Source organism: Macaca nemestrina, chromosome 12 (assembly GCF_043159975.1).
Source record: "Macaca nemestrina isolate mMacNem1 chromosome 12, mMacNem.hap1, whole genome shotgun sequence".
Lineage (NCBI taxonomy): Eukaryota > Metazoa > Chordata > Mammalia > Primates > Cercopithecidae > Macaca > Macaca nemestrina.
Window position 1 is genome coordinate 119,925,960 of NC_092136.1, and position 23,951 is coordinate 119,949,910.

General features: G+C 50.9%; 2 long non-coding RNA genes across 9 annotated transcripts in view; one reads left to right on the forward strand and one right to left on the reverse strand.

The window, feature by feature from the left end:
* LOC105476356 (uncharacterized) overlaps window positions 1-14,664 on the reverse strand; it is a 29,867-nt gene extending 15,203 nt beyond the window's left edge. For 6 of the 8 annotated variants that reach the window (XR_011611127.1, XR_011611125.1, XR_011611124.1 and 3 more), the window contains exons 1-3: window positions 14,542-14,664; window positions 11,475-11,752; window positions 3,182-3,307 (exon numbers count right to left, since the gene is read on the reverse strand). This is a non-coding gene — a long non-coding RNA (uncharacterized lncRNA). Of the gene's footprint in view, window positions 1-3,181; window positions 3,308-11,474; window positions 11,931-13,620; window positions 13,720-14,541 lie in introns of all 8 variants that reach the window. The other 2 variants (XR_011611123.1, XR_011611122.1) reach the window with 2 other exon arrangements.
* Window positions 14,665-14,722: 58 nt separating this feature from the next.
* LOC139357609 (uncharacterized) lies at window positions 14,723-18,538 on the forward strand. Its single transcript, XR_011611130.1, has 3 exons — window positions 14,723-15,246; window positions 16,974-17,119; window positions 17,593-18,538. It is a non-coding gene; the product is annotated as an uncharacterized lncRNA (long non-coding RNA).
* The last annotated feature ends 5,413 nt before the right edge of the window (window positions 18,539-23,951 follow it).

Below are 23,951 nucleotides of genomic sequence, written 5' to 3' on the forward strand. Positions count from 1 at the left end.
ATACATTTGTCAAAAATAAATCAGGCTGCTCACCCAGCTCAGAACAGGAAACCAAGAAAGGAATAGAAAGAGAATCCCTAATCTTTTCTTTCTGTAGTTGTTCTGGCTCTCCCTTCCCCTGCTCAAGTCTGCGCTTGCTCAGGGACTAGCTTTGGAGAAGGCTGAGAGCTCCAGGGTGGAGAAAAATCTAGGGATCAGGCGGACAGGCCAGGAGGGAGTGGAGGTTCCCTCGGGATGAACATCTTGCATCTCCTGAGGGCTTTATCCAAGTAAGCAGCTTTCTAACAAGACAGGATGAAAAAGTCGTCCCAGGGAGCTCATCTGGTGGGAGGGTTGTGTGGAGAGCTTAATGTAACCCCTTGCATGTGTTTGAAGTTTTTTTTTTACAGTTTGTTTCCACCTGTAGTATTTCGTTTAATCCTCACCACTTTAGGTAGGGCAGCTGGGAACTGAGGCCTGAGGAAGTTAAGCAACTTGTGTCTGTCCCACAGCTTGTAAAAGGCAGTGTTGACCCTGGGATCCTGGTCTCCTGGCTCCTCAGGCAGTGCTCTCAGGCTGTCTGCATGTGGAAGGAAAGGTGCTTGGGTATGCAGCCTGTCTCCTGGCCCAGGGAAGCAGAGCCCTTATGGACTCCATCAAAGACTTGGGGTGACAATGGGAGATGATGCTCCCAGAGCAGACAGGAGCAATTGTCAAGACATTACCAGCTCACCAATTTCCAAGAGCTCAGAAGCCGCATTTATTGCTTCTACAGGAAACACTTAGAAAATATAAGTCCCAGGGCCGGGCAAGGTGGCTCATGCCTGTAATCCCAGCACTTTGGAAGGCCAAGGTGGGCGGATCACTTCGAGATCAGGAGTTCGAGACCAGCCTGGCCAACATGGTGAAACCCCATCTCTACTAAAAATATAAAAATTAGCCGGGCATGGTGGCGTGAGCCTATAGTCCCAGCTACTTGGGAGGTTGGAACAGAAGAATCATTTGAACCAGGGAGGCAGAGGTTGCAGTGAGCCGAGATGGCACCACTGCACTCCAGCGTGGGCAACAAGAGCAAAATTCCGTCTGAAATATATGTCTGTGTGTGTGTGTGTGTGTGTGTGTGTGTGTATTCCCCACACACAGGGCAAAAAGAACCCTAGGAGACCTCTCCTAGATGATGGGTCAGAGTCATCCTAGGATTATGGTTAGACTTATAGACTTACCCTACTATGAATAGATTTGCCTCTCCAAGGTACCAAGTTCTCTACCAAGGAAGAAATCTCTTTCCATGGACAGTACCAAGGAGCCAGATGGGCACTTCTGTGGAGCTCTTCCTCCCTGCTAATTCTCTGTCTGGACTGCTGAAGCCACCCAGACGTGCCAAGTTTCAGTGGCAACAGGTTTGCCTGCCAATAACCAACATCCTCTACCTCCTCCCCACAAGCACCTACAGGCTGACAATGCCAACTCTCCCTTTTCCATGCCAGGCAGAGCTGATGCTATCTCACAACGGGCAGCAGAACCCTGTGCCAACAGCCAGAGTCTGGCCCAGTGGCTGGCAGGATAGTGACCACATTCAGACTATGCCATTTGGCTCTTTGGCTTCTGCTCTGAAAAAAAAAAAAAAAAAAAGAAACTGGCTGAGAAGAGGTAAAAGCTGTTGGCAAAATATAAAGTTTGCATTCTCTTGGTCTCAACTCAGCAGGGATAGTGATGGGTTGGCATGTCTTTTGTGTATATATGTGTGTATGTACACACATGCACATACGTGCATCCTCACACTCAATCACACGTTTTTAACAGCTATAAAACTACGACAGAACCAGGACAAAAGGCTCATCGTGAAAGAGAAAGTACCCAGGGCCTTAGATAAAACTGTAACCAATCTTAGTTTGGGTCACCATGACATTAGAACAATGAATTGATTCATTCAATTAGAAGAATCAATTGGTTCATCTAATTCAAACAACCACCTGATCCCACTAATGAAAAAAAAAAAAAAAAGTCAGTTGTTAAAGCCTTTGTTGACCAAACACTCAAGGAGTTGGCTGAACTGATGTTTTACCAACTAAAAGCTGGTGATGCTGTACAGACATGGCTTTTGGCTCACCCCTTCCTGGGTGTCACTTTACTGAAAGAAAGAATATGGCATTTTGGTCTCTTCTGATTCCGTTTCTAGGTAAGTGATATTAACTATAACAACAGCAATAACAATAATGGGTACATGTGTGCATGGGGATGTCTACTGTGAGCCAAGAACTCTGTTGTGTACTTCATATACTTTCAAATAATTCTCACAACAACCCCATGACATCAATGTTGTTATTATCCTCCTGACTTTAAATACGAGAAAACTGAGGTTGACAACAGTTAAATTACTTGCCCAAGGTCACACAGCTAGTCAGTGATACATCCAAAGCCCAGATCTGGGCCATTTTCCTCCTCTTTACACGTGTTCATATGTGTGCTGTTGTTTCCCCAACTAGAACGTAAGTTCCGTTACAGAAGGGACCTTGTCTATGTTGTTTGTTCTTGGATTCCGAGATTGAAAACAGTGCCAATACACAGGCACAGAATAGGCTCTCAATAAATAACTATCGAATGAATGAATTAGCCTCACCTCAACTGTGAGATGAAACCAAGCAGCTTCATATCCACCTCTGAAGTGAAGCCCCAACACAGATAGTATCTGAGGATGGGTATTGGGGTGTGGTCCTCCCAGAGAACAAGGATGGGGTGAGTCCATGCTCTCTGCTATTGGCAGGGACAGGAGGACAGACACTTCCCTGCCCCAGTCAATGCAGGTTTCCATCAGTCATCTGTCTCCGTGAAAGGCCCCTGTGCTGGGAACACCCTGTGCTTCTCGTCACCCGGTGTCATGGGATAGGCATCCATGCTCCATCTTGCCAGGCAGCTTTCACAGGTGGGCAGCGGATGGTATTGGTGTTCTGGTAATCCAGCTGGACAAGTTTCTACCTGAACTTTGGCTCTGCCAGTGACTGGGTGGAGGAGCCAGAAAAAAAGGTCTGGAGAAAGGAAAGTGCCTTCTCATTTCTGCTTCCCAACCCCACAGGGCCGGGAGGAAGGGATGATGTGCTGAGGATAGTAGGAAGCACCACTGAGAACATACATTCTTTGAGCATTTGGGACCTTGGGTCTCCCATTCATCCTCTGGCTTTCAGATATACCTGCGAGAACTCACCTGGGACAGGCCTGCAGACGTGAAGCTCCTCTGATATTGCATCTGATCCGTCATGTTCAGAACTGCAATCCCTCCTGATGGGCAATGCCGTGAGAGTGGAGAAGTTCAGCAGTCCGAGGATTGTCTCTAGGGCGCAAGATGGAGCAAGCACCAATTCTCAACCTGGCCTCTCAGACAAATGTGTTGTTGCTACTGTTGTTTGCAAAGACCCTGATCCTATTTATAAGCCTTGTTCTTTGCTCCTCCTAGGGACATGAGAAACTGTACAAATAAGAAGGCAGGTTTAACCCTTTCCTTGTTGTGGATAGACACTTGCCAGAGACGTGTAGGAGTGAGTAGCTTGCAAGATTAATACCTCAGGCTTGCAAAATGCATTCTGTTTGCCAAAGCATTTTCTCATTTCAGCCTTATGACTGTGAGATAAGGGATATTGTTTTAAGTTCATATTACAGATGAGAAAACAAAGGCTGAGCCAAGGCCTCAAAGGTCATTCTAGGCCACCTTCCCTCTCCTTCTACCCAGGTTCCAGGCCCATGGAGAGCAGGAGAAGAGAAAGAGTCGTGTTTACAGGCCACCTGGATAGAGCACGGTTCCTTGGTGAAAGGTCACCTGTCCCTGAGCCTGCTCTGTGAGGGCTGGGCCAGGCAAAGCACTTGCAGTGGTGAATTTTACGTCAACTCTACTCAGCCACAAGGTGCTCAGATTTTTGGTCAATCATTCTGTGTGTCTGCGAGGGTGTTTCTCAAAGAGATTAACATTCGAACTGCTGGACTGAAGAAGGCACATGGCCCTCCCTAATCTAAGTGGCCCTTATCCAATCAGTTGAAGTCCTGAATAGAACAAAAATGCAGACCCTCCCAAAATTAGGAGGGAATTCTTCCAGCCTGTCTTCAAGCTGGGACATCAGTATTTTCTTCACTCGAACTGGAACGTCAGCTTTTCCTCGTCTCGAGCCTGCTGGCTGCAGGTCTTGGGATTTGTTGACCCCCAAAATTGCATGAGCTAATTCCTTAGAATAAATCTCTTTCTTAATACATATATATACACATATCCCATTGGTTCTGTCTCTCTAGAGAGCCTTGACTAATACAGGGCCCCAGAGGCTCTGAGCAGGAGAGGAGCTGGGAAACCGGCTGAGCAGGCTGGCCTCCTCCCACCCCAGCACCAATAGAGAAAGGAAGTGTTTCCTGCTCTTCCACACATGCTCCTTTCTAAAAGCTGCCCTTCCTTCCCCAAAGCATTTCTTCAAAAATATTTACTGACACCCAGCACGTGCCCGGCTTTTGGAGTATGGGGGTATCAGTGAACGAAATAGACGAAAATCCTTGCCCTCATGGAACTCAGATTCCATTGCAAAGATAATAAGAACATTAGTCTATTATGAAGTGAGAAAGACTAAGAACAAACAGAAAGTAGATCAGCATTGGGTGCTTAGGTGCATTGGGGTGGGGGTCAGGGACAGTGTTGAAGGGAATTGAAGACAGGCCTCTGTAGGGAGGTGAGATTTGAGTGAAGATTTGAAGGAGGTGAGGGAATGAGCCAAGCAGGTATTTTGGTGAAGATTATCCCAGACCAAGGACACAGCCAGAGCAAAGGCTCTGAGAGGGGAGAAGCCTGGAACGGCAGAGGCCAGTGTGGCTGGTGCAGAGGGGGAGCAGAGGGAAGGGCAGAGCCCTAAGACATGGGGATGAGGTAGCCCGAGGCCTGAGGGGACACCCGGGGGGGCTTTTGCAGGGTTTCTGGCTGAGGAGTAGCACAATGTGATTTAGTTTTTTTGTTTTGTTTTTTTGTTGTTGTTGTTTTGTTTTGTTTTGTTTTTTGAGACAAAGTCTCGCTCTGTCACCGAGGCTGGAGTGCAGTGGTGTGATCTCAATTCACTGCAAGCTCCGCCTCCCAGGTTCAAGTGATTCTCCTGCCTCAGCCTCCCGAGGAGCTGGGACTACAGGCGCGTGCCACCATGCCCGGCTAATGTTTTGTATTTTTACTAGACACAGGGTTTCACCATGTTAGCCAGGATGGTCTTGATCTCCTGACCTTGTGATCTGCCCATCTCAGCCTCCCCAAGTGTTGGGATTACAGGCGTGAGCCACCGCGCCTGGCCTGATTTAGGTTTTAAAAGGATCCCTCTGAAACGGAGCGTGGTGGTGCATGCCTGTGGTCCCAGCTACCCAGAAGGCTGAGGTAGGAGGATGACTTAAGCCCAGGGGTAGGAGGCTATAATGAGCCATGTTTGCACCACTGCACTCCAGCCTGGGCAACAGAGTGAGACCTCATCTCCATTTAAAAAAATAAACAATTTTTAAAATTAAAAAAAGAAAAAAAAGGATCCCTCTGGGAGCACGTGGAGAACACGTTGTAAAGCGGGCAAAAATAGAAGCAGGGAGGCCGGTTTGGAGGCTCTTATCAAAGTCCAGACCAGAGGGCATGGTGCCCCCACCCAAGGTGATGCCAGGGCTCAGACTATGGATGGAGTCAAGCAAAGATGGAGACGCCCCGGAGCTTCACAGGCAAGTTCCAGGGTTCTGGGTCCTTCTGCTCTCTGCCCAGGGAAATGTCCTAAAGACACTTTCTTTGATGGGACCCCAGGGGGAAATGCCTCCTTGCAGCTAGAAATAGTCTTCCTCTGGTGGGGGCTGGAAAGGATGATGAGAAGTACAGGTTCTAGCTCCTTCCCCAATATCTGGGTGAGCCATTAAGAGCTGACATCATACAAGTCCTAGAGCTGAAGCAGAGGCTCAACAGGAAAAGAACAATGGTCTCTCCCATGAGCGCAGTCGGTGGTGCACTGGCAAATCTTTAACAACTGGCTCTTTGGGAAAAACATGTGTATGTATGTGTGTAATTTTACAGGTCTAAAGAATGTGTGGCATATATCTTACAAATAATAATAAAATATATACTATCCTTTATCATAAATTACGTAGAAACAACTGATTCTCACAGAATGCTTTAGTTGATCTTTGCAGAACTCCTCTACTTGCAGCTAGTCTATGATCGCAATTGACAAGCCAGTGTAATTCCCACAGGGATGTTGATTGATATTTTCATTTACATTAATGGGTTTAAAAAAAAAAAAAAGTGAAATGGGCCGGGCGCGGTGGCTCACACCTGTAATCCCAGCACTTTGGGAGGCCAAGGCGTGCAGGTCACAAGGTCAGGATTTTAAGACCAGCCTGACCAACATGGTGAAAACCCATTTCTACTAAAAATGAAAAAAAAAAAAAATTTAGCCTGGCATGGTGGCAGGTGCCTGTAATCCCAGCTACTCGGGAGGCTGAGGCAGAAGAATTGCTTGAACCTGGGAGGCAGAGGTTGCAGTGAGCCAAGATCATGCTATTGCACTCCAGACTGGGCAACAAGAGCAAAACTCTGTCTCAAAAAAAAAAAGAAAAAAAGTGAAATGACAAAACTATTTGTTGAAACTTCCCTTGTTCATCAACGATGTGAGTGACTTCACAGTGGCATCAGATACTAGTTTTCACTTACTGCAAGAATATTTCCTCATTTTTCATAGATGTGTAATAGTCACAGACACAGCACACTTTTAAGTTTAATCTGCATCATTAAGATATTCTCCATCGCTTTTTTTTTTTTTTTTTTTTTTTTTTTTTTTTTTTTTTTTTTGAGATGGAGTCTCGCTCTGTCACCTAGGCTGGAATGCAGTGGTGCGATCTCGGCTCACTGCAACCTCCACCTCCCAGGTTCAAACAATTCTCCTGACTCAGCCTCCTGAGTAGCTGGGATTACAGGCATGCACCACCACGCCTGGCTAATTTTTATATTTTTGATAGAGACAGCATTTCGCCATGTTAGCAGGCTGGTCTCAAACTCCTGACCTCAGGTGATCCGCCCACCTCAGCCTCCCAAAGTGCTGAGATTACAGGTGTGAACCACCGTGCCCAGCTTCTCCATCGCTTTTTAAAGTCTGGATAAAGAACAAAACAATGAGTGATTTAGAGTCTTTGTCAATTCCATGTTGTGAATATTCCTAGCCTGGCTCATTTCAAGCTGACATCATTGAGTGTGGCACTGGGAAGAGATGCTTGCTGGCGTGGCATCATACAGCCTCTCCACCAGACAGATACCAGAGATGGAAATAATCTCAAACATAGATAATAAAATGCAGTAAAATAATTAGGAAGCAATAAGTTCTGAGTATTTATTACCTTGATGTTTAATATGACTTATTTAATTGTAGTTTATATAATGTAATTTCTAATAACGGCTATGTTTATCAACCAGCTCACAAAATCACTAAAGGTTTAATGCTCCACTCTCGTGAGCCCATAAATGCCAGCTCTAACACCACCCTGACTAGTATGGTGCTTTCATGGAAATTACCCATCTTCCTCACTCAGAGATCAGTAAGCTACCAAAAAATGGGGAAACTGAGGCCCAGAGGGGTGAGATAAGATGCCCAAGGCGCCCGGTAACTGCTGTCCTAGAGTAAGAGTGGCCTTAAGGTATGGGTATGGGGTGAGGGAGGGCGTGGTGAAAATCCAGGAGAGCCAGAGGAAGCAGCTTCATATGGGGGCAGTGAGGGTTGATGGGCATTCCTGGGTGTGAGGTGCACCCCATCCCAGGCCCACATCACCACCCTCGGTTTCCCACAGCCTGCCTGGGCCAGCCTCTCAGAACAGGATCTTGGTGGATCATTAGGGAGAAGCAGGCTCACCCAGGTTGCATAGGCTGTGGTTGATTAACAAATTAGCTGTAAATCACGCACCAATCAACGTAAATAACAAGTTTGTCCACAGGATGGAAAATCTGCCAGTGCCGCCTCCTCAGCTGGGCTTGTCAGAGTCAGCACAGGAGGATCCGGCCTCAGAGAGTCAGGTGGCCCTGCTGGCCCAGTGCCCTAGTGTTTCATTGTCCCTGAATTTAGGGGAAGGCCAACAGAGGGGTTGAGAGGCAGGGACTGGTAACCCAAAGATCACAGCTGCCCTTCCCAATCTGTACCTGCTCTCCCCAGAGCACCTTAAATCTCAGAGTCCTGTTCCAGCTCCCCAAGTTCCTTCTGTACCCACCAGTGCCTCCAAAGTACCCACTTGACCCTCTGGTCCCAGAAACGAGAGTTATGATAGTGATTTCAGGTCCTCGCCAGCCTCCCCAGGCCACGAGCATCCTGGGTGTAGAGGGAGGAGCAGCACATGGCCCTGAGCAGCCAGGGAGGGAGGCTGAGCAGTGGCCTTGAGTGTGATCACTCTGAATTTGGCCCACCCTTGAAGCCAAGAGCAGATCAGCCTCCTGGGATTCTGGATGCTGGAAGGGGTGAGGAAGGAGGGAAAGCATAGCCAGCAACTGGCCAGAGAGTGACCCACACGCTAGCTTCTGTGCCAGGAGGGTACTGTGTTACCTTGGACAAGTTAAAGAGTCTCTCTGAGTTTCCATTTTATGCATGTTAAAAAATGAGTTAGCAATACAACAAATCCTTGGCTTTCATAAGTTGAATATTCAACTATTTGGTTTTCACTATTTGGTGACATGCTGTTTGCCTGGGCAGTGCCCACTCACAGGCTCTGTTCAACAACTCCCCAGAAGCCCTTGGTCTGGCACCTTACCAGCCTGGATCAAAGCTCAGAAAGGAGGTTCTGATGTCTGCTTCTGCCCTCCTGGCCCTGGCACACTCCCCCCGAATTTCCTTCCCAGTAGGACTTGGAATCTGAGGTGCTGTGGCAAAGCACCGGGATCTCTGTGAAGGAGTCTGCATGGCCTGAGGGGGCAGCTCTGCCCACAGCCCTGGTGCCAGGCTTTAATGATCCTGGGTGTTGGACACACTCGTGGGCCTGGGCATTCCACAGACTTAGGCTCAAATGCAGGTTCTGCCACACACAGGTTACATGAATGCAAAGAGATGACTTGACATTTCTGCCTCAGGTACTCTTTTGACCCTTTCCAGAAAGAAGACCTGAAGGGCCGCAGGGCTGATGGCCTGGGACAAAGGACAGGGACTCCTCCCTCCCTGCTTTCCCCCATGGGCCTCCCGCTTAAATTCCTCTTGACAGCTCAGCGTGAGCTCCTCAGCCCCAGAAAGGAGCTGAAATTAGGCTCCGATCAGCCTAGGGGCAACCAGGGAAGACAGAGCTGTGGGAGGTGAGTGGCAGCACAGGAGAAACGGGGAGAAGGCAGATAAAGAGGGGTGGAGACAGAGCAGGAAGGTGGGAGCGGGGAGCGCTGACACAGCACTCACTGCAGATTCCTGCCGTAAATCACTCTCAGGGCAGCCTGGGAGCCCTCACAGCAGGAGGGGGAAGGTTCCAATCCCAGATTCTAAGTCCAGAACGTCACCCTGGAGGGCTAAGGAACTCTGGACATCCCTTTGCTCATGCTGGAGGCCTGTTTACCCCACTGCAAAATAGGGAGCACTATCCCCTGCTCTTGGGCCCTGGGCAGAGACCAATTATGTCTCAATGCCGAGGCATTGATGTCCCCATGCAGAGGTGCATGGATTAGGAATAGGATCATTATTAAGTAATTATCGTTCCTAATGGTTTTAACAACAAAAAAAAAAATCACACAGAGCCAGGAACATGCCTGCTCTGGGGCGTGGTGTAATAACTCACATTTATGTGGTGCCTCGCAGCATGAAAACCACGGTCGTACATTTTTCTCATTTGATTCCCATAACGCAGCAGTGCAGGTAAGGCAAAGATTTTTCTCCGTGTTTGTTTTACAAACCAGGAATTTCAGGTTCAAAGAGTAAAGAGTTCAAAGAGTTCAAAGATTATGGCCCCTGCTCCCAGGGCCATAGAACCAGCTAGTGGGAAGGAGCAGGAACCTGAGATCAAGTCTTGTGATTCTAGACACTACCTGTTCCCTTCCCATTACCCTTTCCTGAAGGGCCTGGGAATGGAGCTGAATCCTAGGAAGGTGACATCATAGGACTTTGGGGTCCAGGTTTGGCTCCCAATGTATGACCTCAGAACCTCCTCAGTATAATGGAGATCGTGCCACATTCAATGCTCAGCTCCTGAAGTTGCTGGGTGCATTCGAGGACATTGTGGATTCAAAGGGCTTAGCTAAGGTCCTAGTGGTGAAAAAGTGCTCAGTAAACATTAGCAATTGTTACCATCATTCCTGAGGTCCAAGGGAAAAGGGGTTGCCCGCTGGCTTGCTGGCCACTCTGGAGGCCAAGAGGTGACAGTGATGAACTCCCAGCTCTCGCCCCATTTGAGGAGCCTGGGAAGTGATTCCCATGGCCACTCTCCTTTTCCCCAGCCCACGGCAGCTGGCCCCACAGAGTGTTCATGGAGGACCCCACAGATGATGGCCCCGGGCCCTGGGGAGGAACGAGGCTCTGCTGTGATCTTGGGTGGAACTGACCTGAGCCCAAGGCAGGTGCAGGACAGGGAACTTGCTTCTCACCAGAGCCTTGATTTGGGAGGAAGCTTGGGGGCAGGGCAAAGAGCGTGACCTGAAAATTGGCTGTGCCTCAGCGTCTTCAACTGTAAAAGCAGCTGATAATGGCTGGAGTGGGGAGAGGCTGCGGCAGTCTGGGTGTGGTGTTCCCTCTGTTTCTCCCTGTGGAGGCCAGAACAAGCCCCGGGATGCCAGAGCTACCCAAAGCCCGGCTTCTCTCCTTCCTGTGAACATCCCTGGGATGGGACCCCTCATTGGACAGGGCTGATTGAGTGGGAGTGGGAGTCAACAGGAGCACTTGAAGGCCTCTCCCACTTTCCCAGAGCGTGAAGCTGCTGCAGCCTTCCCGGCTGACCACCCCACCTGCCACTCCAAGCCCTCAGAGACGGCCCTGCTCCCCGCCATGGTGGCCTGAACACCTGACCTTCCGACGCGCCATTGCCTGGTCCCGCAGCCCTGCCCCAGGGCTCCCTTGGCCCCTACGCTGCAGCAGGGCTCCCACAGCCCCTCAAAAGCAAGCATCAGCGCACACGGCCTCCTCCCACGTCCCCACCCCACGCCGGGCACCAGTCAGGTGACGTGCTCTGAGGCTCTGAGGGCTCCCGTTAAGTGGTATGATTTAACCTGGGTTCTGTGTTTTGATTTTGCCCAGCTGCGTCTGTGTGCATTTAGATTAATCCTGTTAGCTGCTGGGAGTGGGGTTACCTGCTGTTTATCAAGAGTGCTTGTACAATTCCCGCTTGAAATGCAGCCACCTTCCCTGGGCAGAGAAGCTCCAGTTTCCTTCATCCCACAACAGCCTCCAGGAGAGGTAGGGCGTCCACAGAAAGGGCTGCCTGGTTACTCACACTGGCTTTGCAGGCAACGACGTGGAGTCTGCAAGCCCCTAGACCCGTACCCCAACCTGCATGCCCTCCCCATCCACAGTACCTACCTAAGTCTCCACTTTTATCACAAGGCCTTTGATCTGCTGCATCTCGGAGTCCAAAAGGCTCGGGATCATGGGTGTGGCTGCTCTAAGGCCAGTGGGAGGCAGGGGTTCCCTGACCTTTCCCTTGCTTGAGTCATGTAGGTACCAGGTTTGGATGAAGGAAAGTTACAGTCCTGGCCTGTCGCTGTCAGAGGTGGGACCTCGGGCGTGTTCCTCGACTCAATTTTCTCACCTGTAAGGTGAGAGGAATGCCACCAGGCCTACATATGCAGAAGTTTGTCCTAAAGGCGAAAAGAAGTCATTTGTTGACAGCACTTTTCCAGCCCTGCTCGGTTATCAGGCGTGAGGCAACAAGGATGACCTGATGGGCACACGGTTGGAGCAGGGTCCCGTCCTATCTCTGTTCACAACGTGTCCTTTAGAAAGTCACCAATGCACACAGCCTCTCTGTTTCTTCATCTGTGAAATGGGAACAGTAATGCTGCTCAACTACCCACAGTTGAAGTGACGACCAAGGCCGGCTAAGATGAATTCTGGCCCCCATCTGCACGCTCACCGTGTGCTTTCAACACAACTTCCACTTTCACACCGCGCAACACGGTGAGGGAGAAACTGCCACCTTCATACCATTGATATGGAGACCAAGGCCAGAGAGGTAGCAACCACCCAGGTCCAGACCTGGCTCTGCCCCTCCAATCCTGTGTTCTTGGGAGACACGGAGTGGGTCGAGTGCTGTTCATCTCCATGGGATCGTGTGGGTGGTCTGGGAGGCAGGTGGGGCACCTGCCTAGCCATGATCAGAACCCCCCATCCCAACACTGATGTGCCCTTTCCTGCTGGGCTGTGAGTGCTGCCAGAGGACACTGGTGCAGCCTCCTCTCTCCCACCCCACCCGGGGTACACCCAAGCAGTGCCTATTCCTCTAGAAGGCATTCCTCCAGGTTCCATCCATCTTCCCACTTGGGAAATCCTTCCTAAGCAAGGTCATGCATCCTCATAGTCTCCCCTGCACCTGTGTGCTGAGATTCCCCAGACTCTATCTCCACCCACACCTTGGCCACTTCTCTCACAGCCTCAGATGTTTTTTTTTCCAAGATGGGGGTCTTAGAAAAAAACCTAGGCTGGTCTTGCACTCCTAAGCTAAGTGATCCTCCTGTCTCAGCCTCCTGAGTAGCTGGGACTACAGGTGTGCATCATCACGTTTTTTATAGGTTTATTTCTCTTTCTCTCTTTTTTAACAGCTTTGTTGAGATATAATTTACATACCATACAATTCACGCTTTTAAATTATACAATTCAATGGTTGTTAGTATATTCTCAAATATGTGCAACCATAACCAGAGCCGATTTTAGAACATTTTCATTATCTCAAGAAGAAACCCTCTACCATTTAGGTATTACTCCTCAATTACTCCTCAATTCCCCTACCCCACACCGTAGCCCCCAACCCTAAGCAAACACCACTCTACTTTCTCTCTCTACAGATTTATTCTGGACTTTCATATAAATTGAATTATGTAATAAGTGGAATACGTTTTAAATCTTGTTTTTTAAATTTTATTATTTATTTTTATTTATTTAGAGATGGGGCTGTGCTATATTGCCTAGGCTGGAGTACAGTGGCTACTCACAGCCCACTGTAGCACACTGTGGCCTTGAACTCCTGGGATCAAGTGATCCTTCCACCTCAGCCTCCAGAGTAGCTGGGACCACAGGCACGTGCTACTGCACCCAGCAACTTATCCTCATGTTTTCAAGGTTAATTCATGTTGTAGCATGTGTCAGTGCTTCATTCTTTCTATGGCTGAATAATATTCCATTGTATGGATAGACCATATTTTGTTTCTCCATTCATTAGTTGATGAATATTCGGGTTGTTTCTTATTTTCGGCTATTATCAGTAATGCTGCTCTGAACATTTTTGTACAAGTTTTGCGTGGATGTATGTTTTCAATTCTCTTGAGTATCAGCCTAGGAATGGAATTTCTGGGTCATATGGTGACTCTCTGTTTAGCCATTTGAGGAACTGCCAGGCTGTGTTGCAGCGTGGCTGCCCCATTTTACACTCCCACACAACCGTGTATGAGGGCTCCGGTTTCCCCACAGCCTCGCGCTGGCTATTGTCTGTCTTTGGTTATCCCCGTCTTACCGGGTGTGAAGTGGCATCTCCTTGTGGTTTTGATTTGTGTTTCCCTGATGCCTGATGATGTGCAGCATCTTTTCATTTGCTTTTTGGTCATTCATATGCCTTCCATGGAGAAATGTATATTCAGATCCTTTGCCCATATTCTAATTGAGTTTTTGGTCTTTTTTATTATTGAGTTGTAAGTGTTCTTTATATATTCTAGATACAAGTCCCACAGCTCAGATTTGAATACCTAACTGAGCCCAGCCTTATGGTTCAGAGGGAAGAGAATGACTTGGAATTAGACTGAATTGGATTCAGATTCCCACTCAGACATTTAGTAATGGAGAATGTGCTATTTAACTCACTTGCAGGATAGAGGTAATTATACCTGTGAAATAGTACGTTCAAGGCTCCGTGTCTTTACCTGTGTGAGGCATGGAGCTTGGAGTTGTTCAACCTTCCCACTGAGATAGGTAAAGAACTGTTATTATTCATGTTTACAAGTGAGGCAACTGAGACACAAGGAATTCGCTGTGGATCACGGAATCCTAAGTGGCAGAACTGGAACTTGAACCCACATCTGTGGAACTCCAGTGCCAAGAGCCAAGGTAGGCAACGAATGTGTGTTAAATAAATGAATGAATACCTTCACTGATGGGGATCTCACTATCTCACAAAGCAGTCTGCTCTGCTGTTGGATTCTACTATTTACTACAAAAAATCTCACTGTTGTTGAGCAAAAACCACCCATCTCCCATCATAACTCCTTCCCATTGGCCCTGGTTCTGCCCTGCAGAGAATCCCTGATGCCTAGGGGCCAGGGTCAATGCCGCTGACTCCAACTCTAGTATACAGAAGTCCTCTCCCATCCCCCACTCATACACACAGGCAGAGCCCCAGCCCTGGCTCATCTGACCCCCGGATGAGGCTGGGAGCACCCACCTCCTGCAGGTCTATTCAGGCTCTCCCACTGAATGCAGAGAGAACCAGCTCCCCTCTCCAGGGACCAGGGACTGAGGCTTCCCACTGGGAGATGAGGCCCTTGTCAACAGTGAGTGGGACCCATGGGTACTGGCTTTGTGACCTCATCAGTGTCAGGTGATATTATGGCAGGAGCAGGTGAGAGCTAAAGGAGCCTGTGGCTGGCTGAAGGGAGAGGGAATGCACAGGGGACTCGCTTGTTCCAGCCATCTGAGCAATCTCACGCTTGGTTAGCTCTGCAAGTGACACTACTTCGGAGCTGACCCGTCATGGCCCCATAGCTGACCTTACCACAGTATCTGAGACTCCAATTCCGGGCTGTGAGGCCTGAACAGCCTTGGAGAGCACTGGGGAGAAGGAGCACATCACCGTATGAGCCTCCGCTACCCCCACTGAGACAGGAGTGAGCACTGAGTCCCGGCCAACCCCTGCAGACAGCTAGGGCTTCACCTCTGTCTCCAGGAAGTGTCATCTCTGGGTCCCTGCACCATGGCCAGCACTTGAGAATTCAGGCTGGATAGGACCAGCTAGGACTGCCCTCTCCAGCCTCCAGGACTGAGACCTTAGCATTCCAGAGCCAAGACCCCCAGCTGTGTTTTGGAAGCAGAGGGAATTCAACCTGACACATGGAGGATCAAGGGCCATCAGTTCAAGCAGTGCCTGCAAGTCAGTGTTACATTGGAGAGACTTCAGAGCCTGGTCTGCTGTCAGGACAACCTGAGCTTAAATCCTGTCTCTACAAGTTACTTCACTGCCCTGGCCCCAACTTGTATGTCTGTAAAATGAGGACACTGATGCTGACCTTGCTCATCAGGTTGTTACAAGAATTAAATGAGGCCGGGCACAGTGGCTCATGCCTGTAATCCCAACACTTTGGGAGGCTGAGGTGGGTGGTCAGGAGATTGAGACCATCCTGGCCAACATGGTGAAACCCATCTCTACTAAAACTACAGAAATTAGCCAGACACAGTCATGTGCGCCTGTAGTCCCAGCTACTCAGGAGGCCGAGGCAGGAGAATTGCTTGAACCTGGGAGGTGGAGGTTGCAGTGAGCCGAGATCGCACCACTGCACTCCAGCCTGGCGACAGAGTAAGACTCCATCAAAAAAAAAAAAAAAAAAAGCATTAAATGAGTTATTCAAGCCTATCCCAAAAGGTTAAATGATTCTGTGACGTTCTTAAAATGACAAAATTATAGAAATAGAGATTCATGGTTGCCAGGGGTCAGAAGAAAAGGAAAAGGGGAAGTGCCTATGAAGGGACAACAGGATCTCTCCTTGTGGTGACGGAACAGTCTGTATCTTGACTGTGTCAACGTCAATTTCCTGGTCATGATCTTATACTATAGTTTTGCAAGATGTTAATATTGGGGGAAACTAGGCAAAGGGCGCACTGGATCTCTATTATTTCTTACAACTGCATGTGAATCTACGATGATCTCAAAATAAGTTTCATTTTTTAAAAAAACAGAGTTCTTTAAATAATGTTGGGTGCAAGGAAGCATCTGTAACATTAGCTATTCTTTTTTTTTTTTTTTTTTTTTTTGAGATGGAGTCTAGCTCTGTTGCCCAGGTTGGAGTACAGTGGCACACAGTCTGTACTCACTGCAAGCTCCACCTCCCGGGTCACGCCATTCTCCTGCCTCAGCCTCCCGAGTAGCTGGGACTACAGGTGCCCACCACCACATCCGGCTAATTTTTTGTATTTTTTTACTAGAGACAGGGTTTCACCGTGTTAGCCAGGATGGTCTCGATCTCCTGACCTCGTGATCCACCCGCCTCGGCCTCCCAAAGTGCTGGGATTACAGGCGTGAGCCACCACGCCCGGCCACATTAGCTATTCTTGCTCCCCATCCCTGGGTTCCTCTGTGAGCTGGCGTGACCTAGGAACCTGCATCCTGTGAAACCCTCACGACATCGGGGGAGGGGCTGGAGAGAAGAGCCTGATCATATGTTTAGCAGCTTTTATTTCTGTGCCTGCCTTGAGTGCTTAATAAATGCAGGAGGGAGGGAGGGAGTGAATGAGTGAGAAAATGAATGAATGAATGTTACAACAAGTGAACTCTCCATCTCTCAGGAAATGAAATGGCCTTAAAGCAAGAGGCACTTGGGATGGATGCAGGAACCATCTTGCAGCCCTAGATTGGCCAGCCCGGCCCCTGCTTTGCCTCGTCCACCCCGGCTGCATTCCTTGTCGGGGGCAGGCTGTGTGCCTTCAAGGACAGCAGAGTGACGCACTTTAATTAGTGCAAGAGTAAATTACATTGGACGAAGAGAGTCCCGACTTCTCCCGACGGCGTGGGGAAAATAGAAGCCTAGCATTTTCAATTTAAGGTTTAGTTAGATAATGCCTATTGGTGCCAGTAGATTACAGAGTGGATATTAAATCCTGCAGGATTTGGAATCCGAGAATACAAGACGAATCCACAAGTAGGGGAAGCAGCCGGAAGGGGCTGGCCCGCTGTCCTCAGCTAGCGAGAGCACCTCTCTGGGAAGCAGCAGCCCACACAGGACCAGAGTGCCCACAGCGGCTTCAGAGGGGTAGGTGAGGGCTGAAATTCTAGAGGCTGGAACTACTTTCCTGCCTGGCTCCCTGAACCAAGGTTTCCTGTGTTATGAATGGGAAGACTAACACCCAAAGGCACCACAGGTTTTGGCAATCAGAATAGAAACCCACACTTCAGTCTCATCCAACCCTTCCCTCCCTTCTCCATCCAGTCAACTCTTATGCTACCTTCAAAACAGCTCAAGAATCTCCTCCTCCAGGAAGCCCTTTCTAACTACCCACTTGGATTCCTCTGTGAGCCCGGGGGATTCCAGGCTTCCTCTGGCATTGAACTCACCAATGATGATTATAATCACAGACATACCTCTCTTCCTATCCCCTCACTCTTTTGAAAGGTGTGACCATGACCTGCTCTCTCACACCATTGCTCCCAGGCACAAAGGGGCACCCAAGAAACATGTGCTGCACAGATGGGGTTTCCATCGTGTTTGTGTTTGTTTCCCAACAGTTGATGCATTCTGAACATGTGATACATTCACAGCCTTCAAGACTCAAGAGGTACAAAGGGGTCCATGGGAAAAGTCTCCCTCTCACCCTGCCTCGCAGCTCTCCAGCTCCTTCCTAGGAGCAGCCAGTCCCTTGTCCCTTGTACACCCATCCAGGAGGCTTTATCCTCATGCAAGCAAATGTGGATGTGCATTTCTTCCTTTCTCAAGAAAATAGCGGCTATGTCACACATTATTCACACACACAAGATAGCACGTCGCTATCTTCACTCCACAACCTTTCTTAGAGACTTCTTTTTCGCTACGTGGAGGAGGTCTTTGTGTTCCCAGGCATCTCTGAGCCACGCCCTGCTACTGCGGGAGTGGGAGGCTGCGGGGCAGGGGGCTGGAAGGATGGGCTCCCAAGTCCTGCTTTTCCATCAGGATGTGCAGTGTTGATTGGCATCTTAAGGTGCCTCTGTGGCATACCTGGACCAGCAGGCTAGGAGCAGCCAAAATAAGTAGCCTCAGAAGTGTGGACACAGGGCCTGGGAGCCTTGGCCCAAGCCCACAGGACAACTATAAGCCCCATCAGACTTCCCAGAGGGCAGGATAATGTTTCTGGCAGGCCCAGCTCGAAGGCTCAGGCTCAGTGGAGGAAGCTAGAGAAGCTTATTAGTTTAAGCAGGATAAAATGTGTAAATTAATTACCCCAGCCACCCATGCGTGTAGCGGCCGGTCTGCACTGGGAGGAGAAGCATTAGCCTCCACGCCTCCTGCGGTCTGGCTTTCCTGCCAGACGCAGCCCAGAGGACCCATGGCTGCATGGCCACCAGGGAAGGAGGGACCCAGGAACCAGAGCCAGGTGGCCTCGAGGAGCTAAGCAGGCCCTCCCTGAAACGCCAGGGATTAGATTCTGCCATCACCACCAGCAACAAAAGCAGCAGTCAGAGAAGAAGGGCCTGAGGCAGGGAAAGGACCCTCTGTCCTGCTCTCCACCGTGCATTGGGCACCAATTTATCAAGTGATGATGCACCAGGCACTGTGGCGACACTTACTTGCCCCCTTTCACTTGATCCTCCTACAAACCCATACGGTCACTATGATTAACCCTATTCGGCAGATGAGAAAACTGAGGGTAAGGAAGTGTAAGTAGCTTCTTCTATTGACCCAGCCAAGTCAGGATTCAGGTACAGAGTGGCACATTGCCTCCCTCAGAGAGGCACAGACAGAGGATTATCTCTGGGACTGTGTCACCCCCCAAAAGTATTCCCTGCTTCCACACCCACCTCATGGCGGATCCCTCCCCCTCAGCCCATGGCAGCCGTGCTGCAGCCTCCCTCTCTGGCATTAGCGCTCCTGCAACCGGGACCTACTCTCTAACTCCCCTCCTCCACCCACTGGCCCTCAGCTCTCAACCGTTTCCTAAACCCCTGCATCCCCTGAACAACCTGCTTATGTCTTTGCTTGCTCCTGCACCTGCAATGCCACCAGCATCTCCACCTGCCACAGTTGGTCCCATCAACAATGTCTCAAGTCACCGGCATAGCGCACCTGGGCCTCTACTCTTGCTTCACCTCGGTTCATTCCTGAGTCCTCTTCTTAGAGCACTGATCTGATTACTCACTCTCCCATGGGGGTGGCCCTGTGTTTACAGTAAAGCTCAGCCCCTATGTAGTCCGGCATGATCCAGCCCTGCCTTTCTCACACACGCAAAACTCACTGTCCAAGTCAGATCCCTCTGGTCCCCCCAGATCTTCTCAACCCACTCTCAGCACAGCTGACCCCTCCTCAGGGGACACGCCTCCTCATCACCCTGTTTTGGGCCCTGCACACTCCGATCACCTTCTGGATCAGCTCACAGGCCCAGTCTTGCGAATTCATGGAGAGCGGCAGCTTGTGTCTCCTGTATCTTGTGCTTAGATCTTCGTCCAACACAAAGATCTGAATGAATGCAGGCCTCCCCCAAGCCACACCTCCATTCCTGCTCCTCATCAGATATCTGTGCTCCTCTCTCTCCCCTGGGCCTATGCAATGCCCCCAGTCTTGCAATCAGGACACCTAGTGCAGTCCCCGCTCCAGGCAGGTCCACACCTGAACCATCAAAGACCCACACCTCACCCTCAAAGAACATGGCACCTCCTTCTCAGACAAGCTCTCAGGGCTCCACCTTCCACAGCCAGACCTGAATCCTGCAAGTTACCAATCAGTAACAAGGCTTGCAGCCCCTCAATTCAGTCAGTTGAGGATCTTAACATGATAATGGGACCAACCTCAGAGAAATACAGAATTTGCTAATCAGAGCCAACCTCAAGGCCAACAAGGCAACACATTATATGTCCACTTGGGATGAATGTATTGAAAATGATAAGCCCAGTCAAAGACCTCTCCTCCCTCCCTCACCTGGCTCCCTGTCCTTCCTGGGGAGCTTCAGGGATCCCGGGCACCATCCTTATCCCCTGGGTTGAGGTCACCCATCCACTGCCACGTCTTGCAAGAGAGTCTGTTGGTTCCCAAGTTTCCTCACCCCCTCCCCACTCCTTTGCCTCTTCTTAGCCTCTGCCTTGGCTAGGTGATGAATTAGGAGCCAGGAGCTGGCACATTCACCAAGCAATTTGTGTTTATCTCCCTTGTTTCTGTGGCTGAACAACAGTTCATTTTCAAACTTAATAGTCAATACTTAGAAAGATAAAACTGCCTGGGCCACTCTTGGGAGGTGATTTGAGGGTTTGGTGGGAAAGGCGGGTGGGATATGAGCTGGCCCTGCCTCAGCCATCCAGCCCCCACCTCTCTGGACAGGCATTCCTGGGGTCCCACTTGTTACCCTTCTGACCTCTCTCCATGGTCCATCAGGAGGCAGGGACAAAGGTCCCCATGTCGTAGCTGGGATATGGCAGGGGGACAAGAGTCAGGCAGCTCTGCAGTTCGCAGCCTCTCAGTGTCTCCTCTCCCTTGGACTTTTGAGGACTCTGGCTTTCTGTCTCACTCTTCACCAAGAGCTGCCTTGTGTAGAGCCCTGTCTGACTCATGCAAGTCCTCTTTGGGGGCTACAGAACTGAGCCTGCTGTGCCCACCCAGCCCCCTCCTCAGGCCAGCTACCTGCAGAGGGAACCCAAAGGTGGGGCCCACATAAGGGGAGCCTGCCCCTTCTGCAGAATTCCATGCCAGCTCAGGCAAGACCTGGTGGGGTGAGCAGTAAGCCCTTATCTCCTACTCAGACCAGGGGACTGCTGTCCTGGGGTCACATATTCTACAGGCTAGGACAGAAGGGTCTAGTCAGCCAATATAGAAGTGGGGGAAGGAGGAGAGAGAGAGACACTCACCTTGTGGAAGGGCCCTGGGACCCAGTCCTGATGGCCCGGGCTGGGGCAGGAGTTTGGCGCCCACTCACTGCAGTGAAATGCTGTCACCTGCCGGCCGTACCCCAGAACTGCAGGAGCCCTGGTGCGGGTCCTAGGGCTGGGCCCAGCAGCTTCCACCCTGTGACTCTCCATCAAGTGCAGAAGGCCAAAAAGAGGGGAAATCAAGCTTCATCCCAGGTTGAAATGTCGTCATTATCTTTGTTGTTAATTCCACAATAATAATAGCATAATCTCTCAGCTGTTGGGCCCTTGCTAAGCCAGGTACTTTGCAGTACCTGCACTGAAGCTCAGACAGAGTGGGCAGCTTGGCCCTGGGCTTACAGCTGATGGGCAGTGCAGCCAGGATTCTGGCCCTGAGAGTGTGGCTGCAGCTCCAAGCACTGCCCTCAGAAACCCATGCCTCAGCTCTCCACACAATGATATGCACCAGGCACCCCTCATTGGATGTTTTCCAGCTCCCCTTTTGATTTTTTCACCTTCCTCTCCCACTTCCTCCTCCCAGTTAACTGCTTCTTAGCCTCCAAGGCTCGTCCATGTGCCAAGCACTGTTCTAGGACACCATGATGGAATAACCCCTGCTATCACCGAGTCCACATTCCAGCAGGTCCTGAGGCCCAGAGCAGAGCTCAGAAGCTCCTGGGTCTCCAGTCTTCCTCCCTCCCTCCTGGACAGAGAAGGCTTCTCAGATGGGGACCCATGGCCCTGACAGGGTCTAAAGGGTCTCCAGTCTTCCTCCCTCCCTCCTGGACAGAGAAGGCTTCTCAGATGGGGACCCTTGGCCCTGACAGGGTCTAAAGGAAAGGAGAGGCAGGGGACTGGGTACAGGGAGCCTTGGGGATTTGGGAGTCCAACCTGCCTGGCTATCGGCCCAGGCCTGATAGTGGATTCCCAACCTGGGACCAAGCTCAATGTTCCTGTCCCTTCCAACCCTCCTTTCGCTGTGGTCTCCAACTCACAGGCTGTTGGAGCTGGGCAAGAACCCCAGAAATGACCCAATGAATACACCTCATTTTGTAGATCAAGAAGGTCAGGCCCAGAAAGGGCAAGCAGTTTGCCCAGATCACACAGCCAAGCGACAGAGCCTGGATGAGACTCGGGGCTCCCAACTACCCAGCCAGAGCTCCCAGCTGAGCCCCTCTGCTGCCTCCCTCCTCACTTGTCTGCCAGCGGGCTACCCACACCTCTGAGAATCGCCCAACGCCCAGAGCTGGGAGAGGGCAGGAGACAGGGGAGCATGGGCCAGGACACTGCCTCGGTCTGAGAGGAACAGAAGTGGACATAGAGCCTTGCCCCCCTCCTTTCTCTCCCCTCCCCTGAGCCACTTGAGGCCTGGAGTAATCCTCCTATTCTCACTCATGCTGGGGACAGAGGCATTCTCAAGAACTGGGAAGAAAGGATTTCCCTGATTGCTTTATAATCACAGCTCAGACGATAATGGACCTGGTGGGGATTGATGGGGAGGGTATGATGCTTGGCGACGTCCCCACCCAGTTCCCAGCACAGCCCTGGGCCTCCCAACACAGCGGTCTTTCCAACGTCCCACCAGCCAGCCTCTGTGCAGCAGGTGCAGCCCCTGATGCGGTCCAGGCACAGGATAGGCAAGGGCCCGGCTGCCCCCACAGGGGAATTTAGCCAGACCTGGGTCCCATCCAGTTCCCTTCCTCTGGAGCTGGTGGGCTTAGGGCAGGACCTGGAGAACTGGGAGCTTCTTGTGGCCAGGGTCTTTCTGAGAGTCTGGGCATCTCTGGAGCCCAGGAATGGGCCCTTATCACAACCCCAGGGTCCTCAAGAAGGGCCAGGAGGCTGCAGGGCACGGTGCCCACAGAGGTGGACCTGCTGGGGCACCAGGTAGGGATGCTTCTCAGAAGAGAGTTTGAGGGAACCAGCACCCAGGGCAGGGGCTGTAGGGAGCAGCAGCTGACCCCAGGGACACTCTGCAGTCCCAGCTCCCAAGGGAGAGCACCATGCAGGCGGCCAAGCATACAGGTCCGACTTGTGGTCCATCTTCCTGACAGTGCCGGACGGTCCTCCACGGACTCACTTGGCCCCTTCTCCCTCCTTTCTTTTCTCACCCTTACCCTCTTGTCTCCTCTGTCTGTCTCTTCTCAGCCATTTCTCCCTCCCTTTCTCATTCCCAAGAGCCCCTTCCTGGCACGCATGGCTGCTTGGCTCCCAAAGCTCCCTGGCCCAGGAAGGCAGAGAGGAGGAAGGAAGAGTGTTGTCCCTCCACAATGGACCAGCAGCCAGCTCACTTAGGGACTCTTACTAGGACAGAGGGACTGCTCCCCTGGTGTCACCTGGCCCCTGGTGGGGAGCAGAGTGAGGAAGAACAGTGAGAACAGAGGGGCCCAGGTGTCCCTGCCACACCAGGGACAAGAATGTGGTTGTTTGGCGCCCTCTTCCCTCTCTACCATCATGCCTCCTCCTGGCTTGCTCACCTCTTCCAGGAAGCCTTCCCTGACTGTCCTTCCAGGGCTCTCTGGGTTTCCAGGGACTGGATGGCCTTTTCCCTTTCCTCCATCCCCCAGCCCAGGATGGTGCTGTCCTCAGCAGCCTGACTCTCCTGCCAGCCTCAGAGGTGAGCTCTCCTTCCGAGAAGGCCCTCTGTGCACTGAGAAGGCCCTCAGGTCTGAAGCCTCCAGTGGGCTTCCACTCCAGCCTGTGTCTGAGCACCAGAGTGCTGGGGGTTACAGGCTCCCAGCCACTCCTGGGCCCTTCTCCCCCTGGGAACTCTGGGGTGGGCTGGCCAGAAGGCCTGAGCATGGCAGAAGGTATTGAGCATATCCCCAGGCCCACAACCCACCATCATTCTCTGTGTTCATTGTCAGCCAAGGCCTGCCTCCCTAAGGCCCAGGCTCCTGCACTGCACCCCTGTGTCCCAGACAGGGTGAGGGAGGTTAAGGGAGATTCAAAGGAGCCACATCTGCAAGAGGAGAGCAGGAAGACGACTGTGCCCTCATCAGAGGGAAAAAGTACATTCAGAAGAATGCAGCCTGTTCCCCTGGGGACCCTCAGGGAAA